The 15,200-nt window shown below is 38.6% G+C and overlaps 1 protein-coding gene across 4 annotated transcripts in view; it reads left to right on the forward strand.

Annotated features, from left to right (window-relative positions):
• Positions 1 to 15,200, forward strand: part of kirrel3a (kirre like nephrin family adhesion molecule 3a) — a 258,127-nt gene that overhangs the window by 59,613 nt on the left and 183,314 nt on the right. For 3 of the 4 annotated variants that reach the window (XM_073874487.1, XM_073874485.1, XM_055207840.2), the window contains 2 exons: positions 372 to 450; positions 12,355 to 12,452. The gene's annotated coding sequence lies outside the window, so the exon portion shown is untranslated. The remainder of the gene's footprint in view (positions 1 to 371; positions 451 to 12,354; positions 12,453 to 15,200) is intronic. The other variant, XM_073874486.1, reaches the window with a different exon arrangement.

The raw sequence follows: 15,200 nt of genomic DNA on the forward strand, positions 1-15,200 counted from the left end.
GGAACCAAAATCTAGATGTGGTTTACATAAAAAAATGGCTGACCCCCTGAAAAATGCTGGAATTGTCCCCCCAACATTGGGGGTCAAAAGGGAACATTGGGCTGATACAAAGGCGGCTTAAAGTCAACTACTCAACATCAGCCATTCAGAAATACAGGACCAAGTTTTGGGGACAATCCATTAATAGTCTTATAAAAAACTAATTTACAAGAAAACTTGTCAGATGAACTTCATATACTTTTCCAACCAACATTTAATAGTGTATAGATCACTTTAAATGTTTTTAAATGCTTTTTCAGTATCCACATTATGTTTATATGTCTAAACCGACCGTATGTCAATAATTGTCTATTCTGTATGCATTTTTTCAGGAATTTTTGGAAAAGATTCAAGCAATACAATTTTCCCCCTGGGAGCCCGCAGAAATGGAGACAGGGATTTTCATCTCATGTGAGTGCACATCATTTAAACATTTGTCAAGTACTATTCATTTGAACAGTGACAGTAAAAAACCCAGCACACTTTTTAGCAGATCGATCAAAACATCATCAGTGACCTCCGGTGTGTGATGCATTCGTCTTACGACTCCTCTGGTCAGTGTCTTGTTGTGAAATGGAGAGGCGTTTAATTATTTATTTATTTCTCTCCGCTACTGACGCACGTCTCTGACAGGAAAGCGCCGACCGCAAGCGTCCGGTCAGCGTGCCGTCGCTCTGAATCAATCAATATGCCCGAGTTGAATTCGGCCCGCAGGTAGCACATACAGATTGAATCGTATTCAGATGATCAGATATGCAGTGCCGATGATACATGGACTCTGCGTATCGGAGACTCGTGTAGTAATGAGCCCGGGAGTCTCTGATGTCTGCCCGTTCTGTGGCCCGTCTGCCCATTAACAAGACCCTGAATGCATCACGAACTGACTGGCCGCCTCTGTCCCGCCGTGTCCTAATGAAGCTCGAGAGCCTCGCGCCTCACCAGCGCTCTCGCTTCCTGCCGCCCGATTCCTTTAATGGCCTGTTTGTTTGCTTTTGTTTTATTTCTCCTGTTCGCACGCGTCGGCGTGCGGTCTTGACGAAATCGCCCGGGGCTCTCCTTGATGTTTGTGTTGCACTGGGAGTGAATGGGATTGGAGAGGACAGAGCCGTTTATTGCCAAAGGCGAGCGCATCCGCACTACATATCTGAATGGGGTTATTAACATCCCCAGTTCGCACCTTTAAGATGGGATTCTCCAGCAGTCGTTTACTCTCGTCTGGGATTTGAGAGAGAGAGAGAGCATCGTGTGTGTTCAAAGGACTTGCTAGATCAGTCTCAGAGTTGCTCCTCTGAGAAGTTTGAGGCCATAATTCAGGCACGAGTGCAAGAGGTCAGCAGTTCTGCCAACTGAAAGCGATGGACATAACACCTTCCGAATTATTCATGTGGCTCCGAAATGCTAATAAAAATATGTGAATATCAAATATATGGATATCTGTCGATATCTTGTGGCCTAGTAAACATGTCTCCATTTTAAAATGGTAAATACAACATTGTAGCTGTATAGGTCAGAGCTATATATACTCTAGGACTGGAGTTGAATAGTCCTGGCATTTATGGTTTTTGAGTTAAAGGTGCAGTGTGTAATTTTTATAAGGATCTCTTGACAGAAATGCAAAATAATATACAAAACTATATTATAAAGACCTTTTTATAATGAACCCTTATGTGTTTATTGCCTTAGAATGAGACGTTTTATCTACATACACCGAGGATCCCCTTACATGGAAGCCGCCATTTTGAGCAGCCATGTTTCTACAGAAGCCCTTAACAGACAAACTTTTTTACTAAGTTGTCTCCAACGATGACATGTTTGTCCGGTGGCGGCTACCGTAGCTTCTCTATGTGTTTCAAAAGCGAGAGGTGAGCAGTGGACTGAGCCGTTGGTTGCAATTCACAAGCTGACCACTAGATGCCGCTAAAATTTACACACTGCACCTTTAAGTCTTCTGAGACCAGTCATGACAATAATATGGCTTTGTTCACTGCATTCAAATCAATTTTGATTTTCTACTTGATTTTCAATCTGATCTACAGGCATGACTGGGCGCATCGCCCTTTAAAAGTGCTGGAATTGAATCTGTTTATTCTGACAGTGTTGTCAATGTCTGGTGTATCTACATCGGGGAGCTATAGTAATGATGTAAAGTAAGTGTCAGCACGACGCCAGAAGACTTTTTCATACCACAACTGAGAGTAGCTGTCAGTGTGGAAATAGAGGACGGAAAACTGGAAATTTCGCCTCTGGTCATGTCTGTTATGACATCAGGCCACGATGATGAATTCATGAGCGCGAGAGATAGCTTGAGCGACAGAGGTATTTTATTCATTCAGGCTTTGGCTATAAATGTCATAGTGAGCCATATGTTGAAAAAGTGAGCGGTCAGATCAGATTTCAGTTTGAGCTACGAACCACATATGGGTGCGATTCGCATTAGATTTGTAAACATTTGGTGTGTTTTTCATATGTTCAGACTAAAAATAGTCGAAATAAGTGAGACAGCCTTTAGGTTTGTCATAGCAGTGTATTGATTTTTAAAGTCCAGTTTATACTTCTTCTTGAGTGCAGGCACGTGTTGGAGGGGGGGTCAAGGCATTTTTTGATGACCTATTGACCTCTCACAGGACAATCTCTTCCGGGACGATCCCTAGCTCATTGTGCCAGCGCGCTCACACGCTCTTTACTACTACACAGTGCACAATACAGGGAGGATCCCCCTCGAGTCGGCATTGACCAAAGCGGTATGCTTGTTAAAGGGATAGTTCACCCAAAAATGAAAATAAAGTCATTAATGACTCAACCTTATGTCATTTCAAACTCGTAAGACCTCCGTTCATCTTCGGAACACAGTTTAAGATGTTTTATATTTAGTCTGAGAGCTTGTTGACCCTTCATTGAAAGCATCTAAAATACATTTTGGTCCAAAAATAAAAAATAATATGACTTTATTCAGCATTGTCTGTGCGTGTCTAAAGTCACGTGACTGCAGTGACGCGGATGACGTGTTATCCTCAGACATGTTTGCAAAGTTTTTTTTCCAAACTTACAGCGTGCGTCTCCCTCAGACTGTAAACGAAGCCCGGGCGCACAAAAAAAAACAGCTGCGGCGCACCAGATAACACGTCAGCCGTGTCGTATGTCATCCCGGCACTGCAGTCACGTGACTTTAGTCTCGCACAACAGACGCGGAAGAGAAGACAATAAAGTCATAATTTTTGGACCAAAATGTATTTTCGATGCTTCAACACATTCTTACTGACCCACTGATGTCACATGGACTACTTTGATGGTGTTTTTAATACCTTTCTGGACATGGACAGCATACCGTACAAGGGACATCAAGCTCTCGGATTAAATATAAAATATCTTAAACTGTGTTCCGAAGATGAACGGAGGTCTTAAGAGTTTGGAACGACACGAGGGTGAGAAATGAGTTTCATTTTTGGATGAACTATCCCTTTAACATTACTTATTATTTTACAAGAACGATGTAATGAGAGCATGCACAGCTTTGGTTTATATTGCAGTGTGTAACCTCTCTAGAACGTTAGATGTAACTACAGTATGTAGTAAGGACTTTGCTGATGTGCTGCAGGAGGCATAGTGATATTACGTAGTGCCCGAAAATAGTCCCCAGCCATTAAAAGTTACCAAGGGGACTATTTTCAGGCACTGCGTAATATCACTACACCCGCTGCCGCTACGTTACATCAGCAAAGTCCTTGATTATTATTACCATTTTTATTACGCCAGAGTATAGTCCTAGCCATATCTGCCTAGAAAATCGCAACTTTTAATTTTCCGTCGGTCTTAGTACACGATGTAACTACAGAAGAGTCAAGTTTTAAATAGGAAAAATATCCAAACTCTTTGGTTACTTTTTTTTTTAGCGCAATGCTTATGGTCTAATCAGATTCTATGGATTGTGCTAAGCTACGCTAAAAGTGCTAGCGCCAGACCCGAAGATCAGCTGAATGGATTCCAAAGCGGGAAGAATCACATGTTTAACTCTAGGGGAGCTGAAAAATGAGCCTAAGAGTGTCGCTTTATGTGTTCATGTAACGCTATGATAGATTTATCAATCAGAATAATTTTCTTCCAGTTGAGGCAAAAGGTGTCCATGTAAACGTAGATAATGATGCACACAGTTCATGTTCACTGAGAGTGCGATAAAAATAGTTTTCACATCAGTAATTAACATGCTCATACTGATTTTATTATTCTCTGATTTATTCTCATAAATGCATTTTTATTATTATTTAAATAATTAAAAGCAATAAATGCAGAACAGGATTAGAATAGAATTATATTTTAAATATGACATAAAAACACAAGCCTGTAAACCTAATAATATCTTAATGTCACAATGCAATACATAATATAATATCATATCATATAAAAATCAAAACGGCATACTGTTGACACACACCCACACACACACACACAAAATGTATACATTGTAATGCACTGTAAGTCGCTTTTGATAAAAGCGTCTGCCAAATGCATAAATATAAACAAATAGATATAAAACTCTGTCTTTGTAGATTTTTCTGTCTTATTCTATTTGCAAAGAAAATAAAGAAAAATATTAGACTTAAAATGGTCTTTTCTATTCTGTTTTGCTTTATTATTTGTTTCAATTGTGTGCGTGCATGTCAGAGAGGAATGTGCCCTTTTTGTACTTTGAGCACCTGCCCCTCCAAAGGTCTCTGCACAGCCCTGGTCGAGAAGCCTGAAATGCACCTCCGAAATAATTTAACAGTGCATTTTATGTGTACCGCAAGCACTGTGATTGGTCTGCTAGAACCCCTCTGTTTCATGCAAAAAATATGCAATTTCAGCATTGCAATTTTTGTATGCTTTGCGGCTTGCAACGGTAAGATGCGAGACTCTGCATGTCGACGTGTAGCCTATGGCATAGAGAGTACGGCATAGGTCAGACGCAGAAGTATAAATCAAGCTTAAGTTCTTGGGTCACTTTCTAAAAAACAAAAGAATTAAACCATTCTCATCTGTTATTAATCTGTAAAAACCTCTTTGCTTGTAATTGGAGGATTTATTTTAGTACATTTGTAAGAAAGACGGACTTTTGCATAAGCACTTAAAACTACTGACAATGGACTCTAGTATCACTATCAGTATTACTATTGCAGTTGCTGTGGCAGCACTGCCTCAAACCAAATTATGAGGACATTACGTTAATTTAAAACATACTAATGATGCTGCTAAAACAAGATGGCTCTTGTTGTCACTGATTTATATTCAACTACAGAGTCTAAAAAATATTGGATATGCTGGTGCAATATAAAGCTGATAAAACAAGGGAACATGCTGGAGTCACATGATTCATGGATTTGGTTTTAAGTCACGCAATCACTTCTAGTCAAAGACATCTGCAATCTCTAGTTTTCCAGCCCAATGGACACTACATTTCCTTTTTGTTCGTAATAGACAAATCACTCAAACCATCCCAAATATGCTGAGAAATCTCATTTAAAACCCTTCAGCCTGGAATTTCGAAGCCAGATCAGCCAACCTAAACTTGCTGCTGTGTCCAGTGATGACATACGAATTTAATCACAAGACAAATCTGAAACACGGCAAAGACTAGAAAATCGTACCCACCGTCACCACAAACCCCTAGGGGAAAAGTCTCGCAGACGATTTCATTACCTACAGTAGCCGTGCTGTTTCTTAAAAGTATTTTCGTATTTTAGTTCATGAGCTTTCGTCTGGTTGTACATTCAATTTGCAGGATTCGACGTTCACCAGTGCTGGTTATGCAAACTATTCACAGAGGAATAGAATTGTTTAGTTTAGCCAGATCAAATTTCATGTGTTTCCGACAAGCGAGGTGCCTAATGAGATGCCTTGCTGGGTACAGCCTACAAAGCCAGCATCCTAACTCAAATAAAACCTCATAAGTGACTGTTGTATATACAAAAATGAGAGAAACGTCACACTAAATAGCCCTGCTCATGTTAAGCACACAAGAGAGGATGCAATTGATGTTAGTGTGTTGCTAACAATTTCTAATTAGATGGAAACTTATTTATTTTACAATATCTGCTATAGTGTTGGTGTACATATTGGATTCATTATACAGCCAATCACAGAACGGGGAGGGGCAGCAATACGATGTCGACGTAATATACAGCTACCGGTTTAGTTGCATAGCTTTCAGCAGTGTGCACATGAACCGATAAAAGTCGTTAACGTTTGAATTGATGTCGCTCTACATACATCATCTGGTATAATTAAAACGATTGGCTATGAGCTACGTACAGACGCATTTGATAGACATTTGTGGTGCCCAATAAACTGCTCTGGGCATTCGTCTCATTCTCTATGAGACTGGTCTGGTGTTAGCCAGGCTAATATAGATTATTTATTATAACATGTTAAAATTGCCACAGAAAAATGTGCTGTCTTTGAGTGTGTCCAGACTGATCTCACGAGAATTTGTACGTATTTTACAAGTTGGCTAATTTTTATGAATTCATACAAAGTTAATCATGCAAAAACGTACAATTGTCATGAAAAAACAATATGTAACCTAACCCTGCCCGTAACCCCAACGTCACAGAGGTCAAGGTAAATCATACAAAAATCGACGAATGTGGTCGTATGAATTAATACCAACAAGCCAACTCGTAAAATATGTACGAATTATCGGGCGATAGCGCTGGTGTCTGGCGGGTGTGCCTCATAAATCTTAAAAAGTGAAGCTGCTGGCTCTTTGATTGCCCCCTGGTGGCTGCCTGCGGTACAAGTCATAAACCCCGCCCTCTCCATGCAAACGAATGGGACTCGGCTCTAAATAAAAACTATTATTTACACTTCCAATAATATTTTCAAAAAGATGGCTTTGGTCTTGTAAGGTAGTTGTTATCATGCTGATATATGTTCAATTGTTAATTTTTGCTATAGAAATGGGGCGTGTTGTTGTGATTGGCGTGGTTGAATTGGATGTGCGAACGTTTGATACCATGGCTCCGTCTCTAGCTCCGCGGACGATTCCTTCTGACTCCAAACTGACGTTTTTACGTAACATGGCAGCGCCCATTTTTGGCTTCGATTTATTACAATGGAAGGATCGTCCATCTTTTTTACAGTCTATAGTGTGTCCTTTTAAATGCAAATGAGCTGAAGAAAAGCAAACACTGATTGTCATGATGGTGGTTTGTTGAAATTGAAACTCAGTTGTGCTGTCAATAATTTTTTTTCTCTCTCTGCACTTAATGGTACGGAGCCCCTAAGGGGACATGGAGCAAAAATTAAATAAAGTTTAGTTTCACGTGCTTACGTGAAAAAAAAATTCTGCACATGAAGGTTTCGCGTGAGCACATTTTTTTTACTCCAATGTCACCTTAGGGGCTCGGTATAATGGCAGTGCTGTGGTTGGATTTTGGACATTAAGGGGCAGCATTATTATAATAAGATCCCCTTTAGACATCACAAGGGGAGCCAAATTTCAATGACCTTTTTTCAATGACTAAGTTACTGTTTATTTCTTTATCACATTTCCTAGGTTGAAGCACTGGGGATGCAAGCATAGCACTTAAACATGGACAAAGTCAGATTTTTATGATTTGTCCCCTTTAATATTTGGTCACAACAAGATATCTTGTATCTTAAAAATCTACCTACCGCTGCTACCTATCTTTTAAAACAGCCGTGAGCGACTTTACATGCTATTTAGGTAGGCAGCTCACTAGGTTTTTCAACTTCACAAATATTCACATTGTGTCTTTTAGGTTACACTATGATTTGACAGTCAGAAACAGTTTAACCATCAGCTGAAATGTGAAGAGACAGAACAGCTGTGTCAGTAAGGCTTCATCTTGTCAAAGAAGAGCAATAGTCAGGTGATTCTCTGAGAAATAATTTCAACACCAATCAAAACTGCAAGATTTTCAAGGCTGCTTTGAGCTTCACCGCGGTCGTTTCGATTTCAGGTTGAGATGCTTTGAGTTTACGGTTATGCCAATTGCATGTGATCAGACATGCATGACATTCCGTTAATGGTGCCGTATTTGAGTTCTCAAGCATGTGAGTCACGTTTTCATCATCCGTCGCCGCTCGCGGGCCTACAGACTGCATCTCAGAGGAAGACATCACACGGAGCCGTGAGTGTAGACGCACGCGCTTAAATTTATCAGATGACACGGGGTTGCTTCCATCAAATAATCTGCGGCGGAGATAATAAAAAGATTAAACACTTCTACTTCAGGACCCGTTTCCCCGTCAAGCAGATCCGAAACTGTTACGGGTGATAGAGCTCATTCAGTGCCTGGTTATTTAGAGAGAGAGAAGGGAAATGGATTCTGCACTTTGACTATGACTAATACAACATTCAGTTAAATCTATATAAGAAGCCAGTGAGCCGGTAAAAACTGAGAGATGCTCGAAGCGGAGCAGAATAATACACATTTCAAGAAGTAGGAGGGTAAAATACCGTAATTAATCATTTGTTTCTGGATATCGTTTAATGTGTAGATCATATCTTGAGCACAGTGCTACTGTAAACTACATACATATTTACATATTTTAAGAGTTGGCAAATTCGTACAAAGTTAATCGTACAAAAACGTACAATTATCATAAACAGCAATAATAAAACCCCAACGTCACAGGCAAAAGTGAATCATACAAATCGTACAAGAAGCTAAATGTATGTTTAAATTAATCTGAATTAGCGTCCTCTTAAAATACGTACGTCAGATAGCGTTGTAAACTCAGACAAGAGTTTTTAAGCTGAGGACACTGGAAACTTAGTAAGCTTTTCATAGATTTCAGAGTCTGAATACCCATCATTTTCAAAGGTTAAAGATTGTATGCAGTGGCGGTCGGCGACTTCTTTGTTCGAGGGCGCACGTTGCGAAGTTCGTCAACAGCATGTATGTAGCCTGTCATGTGTGTGGTTCGTCATTTTAAAATATGTGTTCTATATATTATTTTGACAAAACACGTGATGCACAAAAATGACGCAACAAACACATATTTTGACACAAGAAACACACCTGACACTCGGGCTGGGCAAAAAAAAATCTATTTTTCGATTAATCTTTTTTTATGTGGTCGATTAAAAATTGATTCTCAAAGGCCACGAATTGATTTTTTTTCATATTTATTTCCGCAAACATTGAACGTAAGATTAACGTTAATCTAAATACTAGTCTTTTCCACTATATGTCACCCTCTTTTTTGCCTTGCGCGATGTTACCAATGAGCGAGAGGTGAGCCTGTTATTCATTCATTCAGTGCTTAAAATGGCGGTTCGTCGACGTTGATGCCACCTTCACATAAAAAGTCAGAGGTATTGAAGCATTTTAGATTTTGCAAGCAAGACGACGACGATAGTGTTGTGGCTTTTAATTTCTTTTTATTAATTACCCACTTGTAAACTTCTGTTCACTGTTCTTTTTTATAAATATAGTATTTATATTAAATCTAAATTCATTGAGTTGAATCGAGAATCGAGTATAAAAATCGACCAGAGAACCGGAATCGAAAATAGAATCGAATCGATTTGATAGCTTGTGAATTGAAATCGAATCAATCTGAACATCTGAATCGATACCCAGCCCTACTCCGAACACATATTTTGAATTTGCGCCCCCCAGAAGAGCAATCACGAGCCCCCACTGATTGTATGGTCTTTACAGTAAATGTGAGCTTTAAAAGTTGGATTACAACTTAAAATTCAGTCTTTTCCTAAAGCAAAGCTATCATATTATAGGAATTGTGCCGTATGAACTACACTGTCAGAAACAATGATCACAATATGGATCTCAGGTGTCACCAGGGTGGTACCCTTTCATAAAGTACAGCTTTGGACCTAAAGAGTTTATATAAGTACCTCAGAGGTGCATATTGGTACCAAATGTATATAGCTGTGGACAACAATGTTGGCACCCTTGGTAAACGAGCAAAGAAAGCTGTGAAAATAAATCAATCAAAACTTTTTTCCTATTTGACCTGACCTGAACTAGGGATGCTCCGATCAATCGGCCACAGATCGTCATTGGACAATCATCACATTAAATGACTCGATCGGTACTTTGTAAATTTGCAGATCTCATGAACCTATCCTTTTGTTTACTTTTGTCATTATAGGGCTCCTGAAAGCGTCCGCAATTGGATACCTTTTTTATGTAGTGCGAGCATTTTTACAACTCGTTGCCCATGTGCGACCTGCAAATTTGTATTTCTCTCTGCTTTTACAGGGATATGTGTGTTTTTTATGAGGGTGCGCTCCCGGTGTGATGAATATATCTGTGCCTAATGGTGCATATTAGGACCTTTTTAAAGGTTACTGTCCCATGGTACATTAATGGTGCTTTTGATCTTGTAAAACGCTTTGGTTAGCAGTATTAAAAAGGGAGTTGAGATTTCACAGAATTTTGCACATTCGTCCCCAAAACCAATGCAGAAAATGTAACAGTCTGCTTGTTTGCGTCTGTGTCTGGTCGTGGATGTCTCTAATCAATTATTCATGTGTTGCTAAAATTTCTGGGTTCATGTTATCTCAAAAACATTCAAGAGATAATTCACCCCAAAACATTGTCATTATTCACTCACCCACATGTCATTCGAACCCCAAATGTCTTTCTTTGTTCTTCAGAACTGAAACGGAGATTTAAAAAAGTGATAACCATCCATTCCCATAGTGACAGAAAACCATTCAAGCTTCAAAAGGACCCAAAAGTGTTAAATAAATAACTCCACTCGACTTGTCTTCAGGACACTTAATATATGTGACAGATTTACTTCTTTACTTTCTTGTTGTTGATATCGCTGTTGTTTCAGTTCTTACACATTATTTAAAAGTAAAAACATCCTAAAACTGCCTAAACAACAGTTCAGACAGAGAAAGGGAGGCTCCCCAGCAAACATTGGGGCTGCAGGACGGCACGAATGTTGTACTATTGGTCCGAAATCAACGTGTCTCCCCGTCCAAAATTAGTCGCGGCTAGACGGCACAAATGCCCAACATGTCCTAAAATGCATTTATATACGCTTGTATTAGGGATGCACCGATAGGATTTTTTTTTGGCCGATTCCGATTTAAACAGACAACTTCTGGCCGATGCCGATGCCGATACCGATATTAAACACTTGTATACAATACTATACAGTTGGTCTATTAGCTAGTTTATTTCTGCATCAAATTATTTTTACTGAACATGGATCGGATCTGATTAACATCCAACTGACCAACATAATAAGACAGGAACAAATTAAAACAAATATAATAAGACAGCATGACAACCTTCAAAGGTGGTTTTTGCTATTCAGCATTTATTTTATTAACAACATTAACTAATTTTTTACATATAATGGATTTCTTTATGCAGTTAATTAATAAACAATCGGTATCGGCCTGTCTCGTGCTATTGCCGATATGCCGATGGTTTCAAATTCATCAAAAATTGGCCGATAAATATCGGTGGCCGATAAATCGGTGCATCACTAGCTTGTATACATTTGTATATGTCTATATTTGTCTGCGGTTGTGTTTTATGTACGGGTTTTATGTATTAACGTCCAGAAGAGGACTTTTTAGACGTGCACGGACCGTGCAGAAAAGACGTGTGATTCACGGTCAGATGACCTCAAAGACCATCTTTATTTTGGAACTATTTTTCAACCATGACGGGACGTTTTTGAAGCTTGAAGAGTTGGTCACCATCCACTTCCAGTATTAGTTCCAATGGGTTCTAAAGAACAAATTGGGGATCAAACAACATGAGGGGAGTAAATAATGACAGTTTTTGGGTGAATTTGTGAATGTGTCCCTTGTTAGATCACATTATAAATATGTTAGAAGATGAGAGAGTTCTTGTAAATTGTGATCTAGAAGTTAAACACTCATATTAGTTTTCCAGTCATGCACAATATAAGACATAATCAGGGGGTCCTGGCAAATTTAAGCATCAGACAAACAATGGTTCATTAATGAAAAATGCATGATTTGTTTTATGTTTGCATGATATTTTACCTCCTCATAGCAAGAAACAAATTTAAAAAGCAGGATGAGTCTTTAGTTGGTTAAAATTAAAAAATCAGTCAGAAAATTAGATGGTTTAGCCATTATTAAACACGAGTCCATAGGAATAAACTGACTAAAGTTGTTTGTTCACCCTGAACTCTTGATTTCTACCATTTGATTTTCCGTCATGCTGATAGTTAATTATTTTTTCAAATAAAAATGTAACATGTAAGCAACAGGAGATAAATGCTACATGATGAGGCTTTCAAGAGAAACGTTTTGCGTGATTGAGTTCTAAACCTTTGTGTTTGTATCCATAGATTCTACATTATGCTTCAGTAATAATCAGTGGGGTTCGAACAGGCCAACCAGCGAGGACGTCTCAAGGTTGAAACATAACAGCACTGTAATCAGCAAGGTTCGGCTCGATATGTAGAGATAATCTCAATTAAAGTATGAATCAGATGTGGTTTCTCAACAAATAAAGACACTAATGCTCAAATGCAAGTATACAATATCTGCACTTTGGTGAGGTTTTACTTTATGTTGAAAACCATTCACATAACATTTAAAAGAAACATGAAATGAAAACTGTCATTGTTTATTCACCGTCATGTCAGTCCATAAGTGCATGATATTTTTCATCTGTTCAACTATGAAACATAATGGACCTGGTGCAATGCAGCACAATGCGCGACGCAAGTGTCTTTTGCTAGTTTCAACCCGGCGCAATTATCATTTTCACGTTTAGCGCCACGTTGTTTAAACAGCAAATATATTTACGCCAATTTTGAAAATGAGGGGTGTTCAGGCGCATTGTGGCCACGTTGCTATTTTGAGGCAAATAAAATAGACTACACCATTGACTAACAAAAACCTAGTCTAAAATCAATGGCGCAATATTGTTTTTGTTATTTAATGAGCGCGTTAGTAATATGCGCCTATAAACAGGACGACAACACGCGTTTGCTTATCACATGGATGCGCAGCAACACATAAACGTTTTAAAATATAAAAAATCTAAGAATTAAAATGTAAAAGATTATTATTAAATCTCTTGGACATAAATGAGGACCGATTATAAGACGTTAGAAGGTGTAAAGAGCAACTTCACCTGTAGCCTGGTAAATAATTAAATGTTTTGCTTTAAACAAAGGCAAATATTGCATATATATTTTTAATGTTTTTTTTTAAATGCTACCCCATGGATTTATTGTATATGATGACTTTGTACCTGTGGATATGATGAGAACCGTTTTTAAGTAATGCTTTTTAAAAAAAAACATGCCGCTGTCCGAGTGCTGAAGGCCCTCCACACGTTTGTAAATTCTTTTTTTTTGTTACAAATAAAGTAATTTTAGAGTACGAACCTTTTCTTGCATATTTGTAAATTACTTTTTGAGATAACACAGATCATGTAAGCTATCCATTCATTTATAGCAATTTAAAGCCTGTTAATTTTACTTCCATGACTGAAAGAAAATGGCTTTTAAAGGTTTTAATAAAAAAAAAAAATTTCATTTTTTATATCAATCTTAAACTGGTGGTCTTCTTCCTCCGCTTAGTTTTTATTTTACAAATTCCGGCATCTAAATACGAAATGGCGTGGCATGGCGCCAGCGCAACTTGCTTTTAAAGGGGATGAGAGCTAAGAATCTTATTGGTTTATTGCACTTTACGCCCAAAACACACCCATTACTCATTAGGAGAATAGGAACAACACTTTTAGACCATGCGCTTGGTGCACAATTTTTCTCGTCGTTAAATTAGCAAAAGTGGAATCTGACATGCCCGTTTAGACCGTGCCCCATGCGCTTTAGACCAGTGGTTCTCAAACTGGGGGCCGCGAGATGGTGCCAGGGGGGCCCAGTTTTATGACATTTTATAAAATAAATAAATTTTTCATGAATTCTGTGCAATAAAACCTAAAAAAATAAGACCACTTATCAACAGCACTACTTCGTATCATTTAATATGTTTTGTTTAATAAAAAGTTTCTTTGGGGGGGCCGCAAAGGATTGCGCCATACACAAGGGGGGCCACACGCTGAAAAAGTTTGAGAACCACTCAGAACTTGTGTGCCTTGTGTGAAAAACCATGTATACAGTATGACAACTACAGTAGTTACATACATTACATATATTTTGGTTTGTCACACTGCGTGAATAAAGCAATTAAAACATATATCTACAAAACCATATATACAGTTTTACAATGCATATACGTGAACTGTACATTTGCAGCACTAATCTTTAAGCGCTGATGTTAACAGGTTACAGCACTTAATCTGCATGTGTGAGCAGCACAGAAGCAGAGATCAAGCAGCTGTGCTGCAATCGTTTCAGCGCCAAGTCTATAAGGCATCCATACATAATATCTATGACTCAAACTACTGATCCATGCATTCAACTGTGTTGATATGATTGGTTACATGTCTGTGACAAGCCGATTTTAAACTGCAGGAATGAGACTGTCTCCAATTTTATGGAGAAAATACTCTGCAATGTTGAATGATGCATTTGCACATGGCTTGTCTTAAAGGATTAGTCCATTTTCTTAAAAAAAATCCAGATAATTTACTCACCACCATGTCCTCCAAAATGTTGATGTCTTTCTTTGTTTAGTCGAGAAGAAATTATGTTTTTTGAGGAAAACATTCCAGGATTTTTCTCATTTTAATGGACTTTAATGGACACCAAAACTAAACAGTTTTAATGCAGGACTCTAAACGATCCCAAACGAGGCATAAGGGTCTTATCTTTTTGACAAGAAAAATAAAAAATAAGCACTTTTAAACCACGACTTCTCGTCTATCTCCGGTCCTGTGACAAGCCAGCGCGACCTCACGCAATTGCGTAGTGACATAGAAAGGTCACGTGTTACATATATGAAACGCATGTTTGCAGACCATTTTAAACAATAAACTGACACAAAGGCATCAATTAGTATCATTCCACATACAACAACGTCGGAGCGGTCCTCTTTCTCCACACTTGTAAATACTGGGGCGGAGTTTCGCATACGTCATCCGTGACCTTTTAATGGGATGACATATTGCGTGAGGTTGCGCTGGCGCATTACAGGACCGGAGGAAGACGAGAAGTTGTGGTTTATTTTTCTTATCAAAATGACAATTGTTTCGCTAGATAAGACTCGTTTGGGATCG

This window comes from Misgurnus anguillicaudatus, chromosome 12 (genome assembly GCF_027580225.2).
Source record: "Misgurnus anguillicaudatus chromosome 12, ASM2758022v2, whole genome shotgun sequence".
Taxonomy (NCBI): domain Eukaryota; kingdom Metazoa; phylum Chordata; class Actinopteri; order Cypriniformes; family Cobitidae; genus Misgurnus; species Misgurnus anguillicaudatus.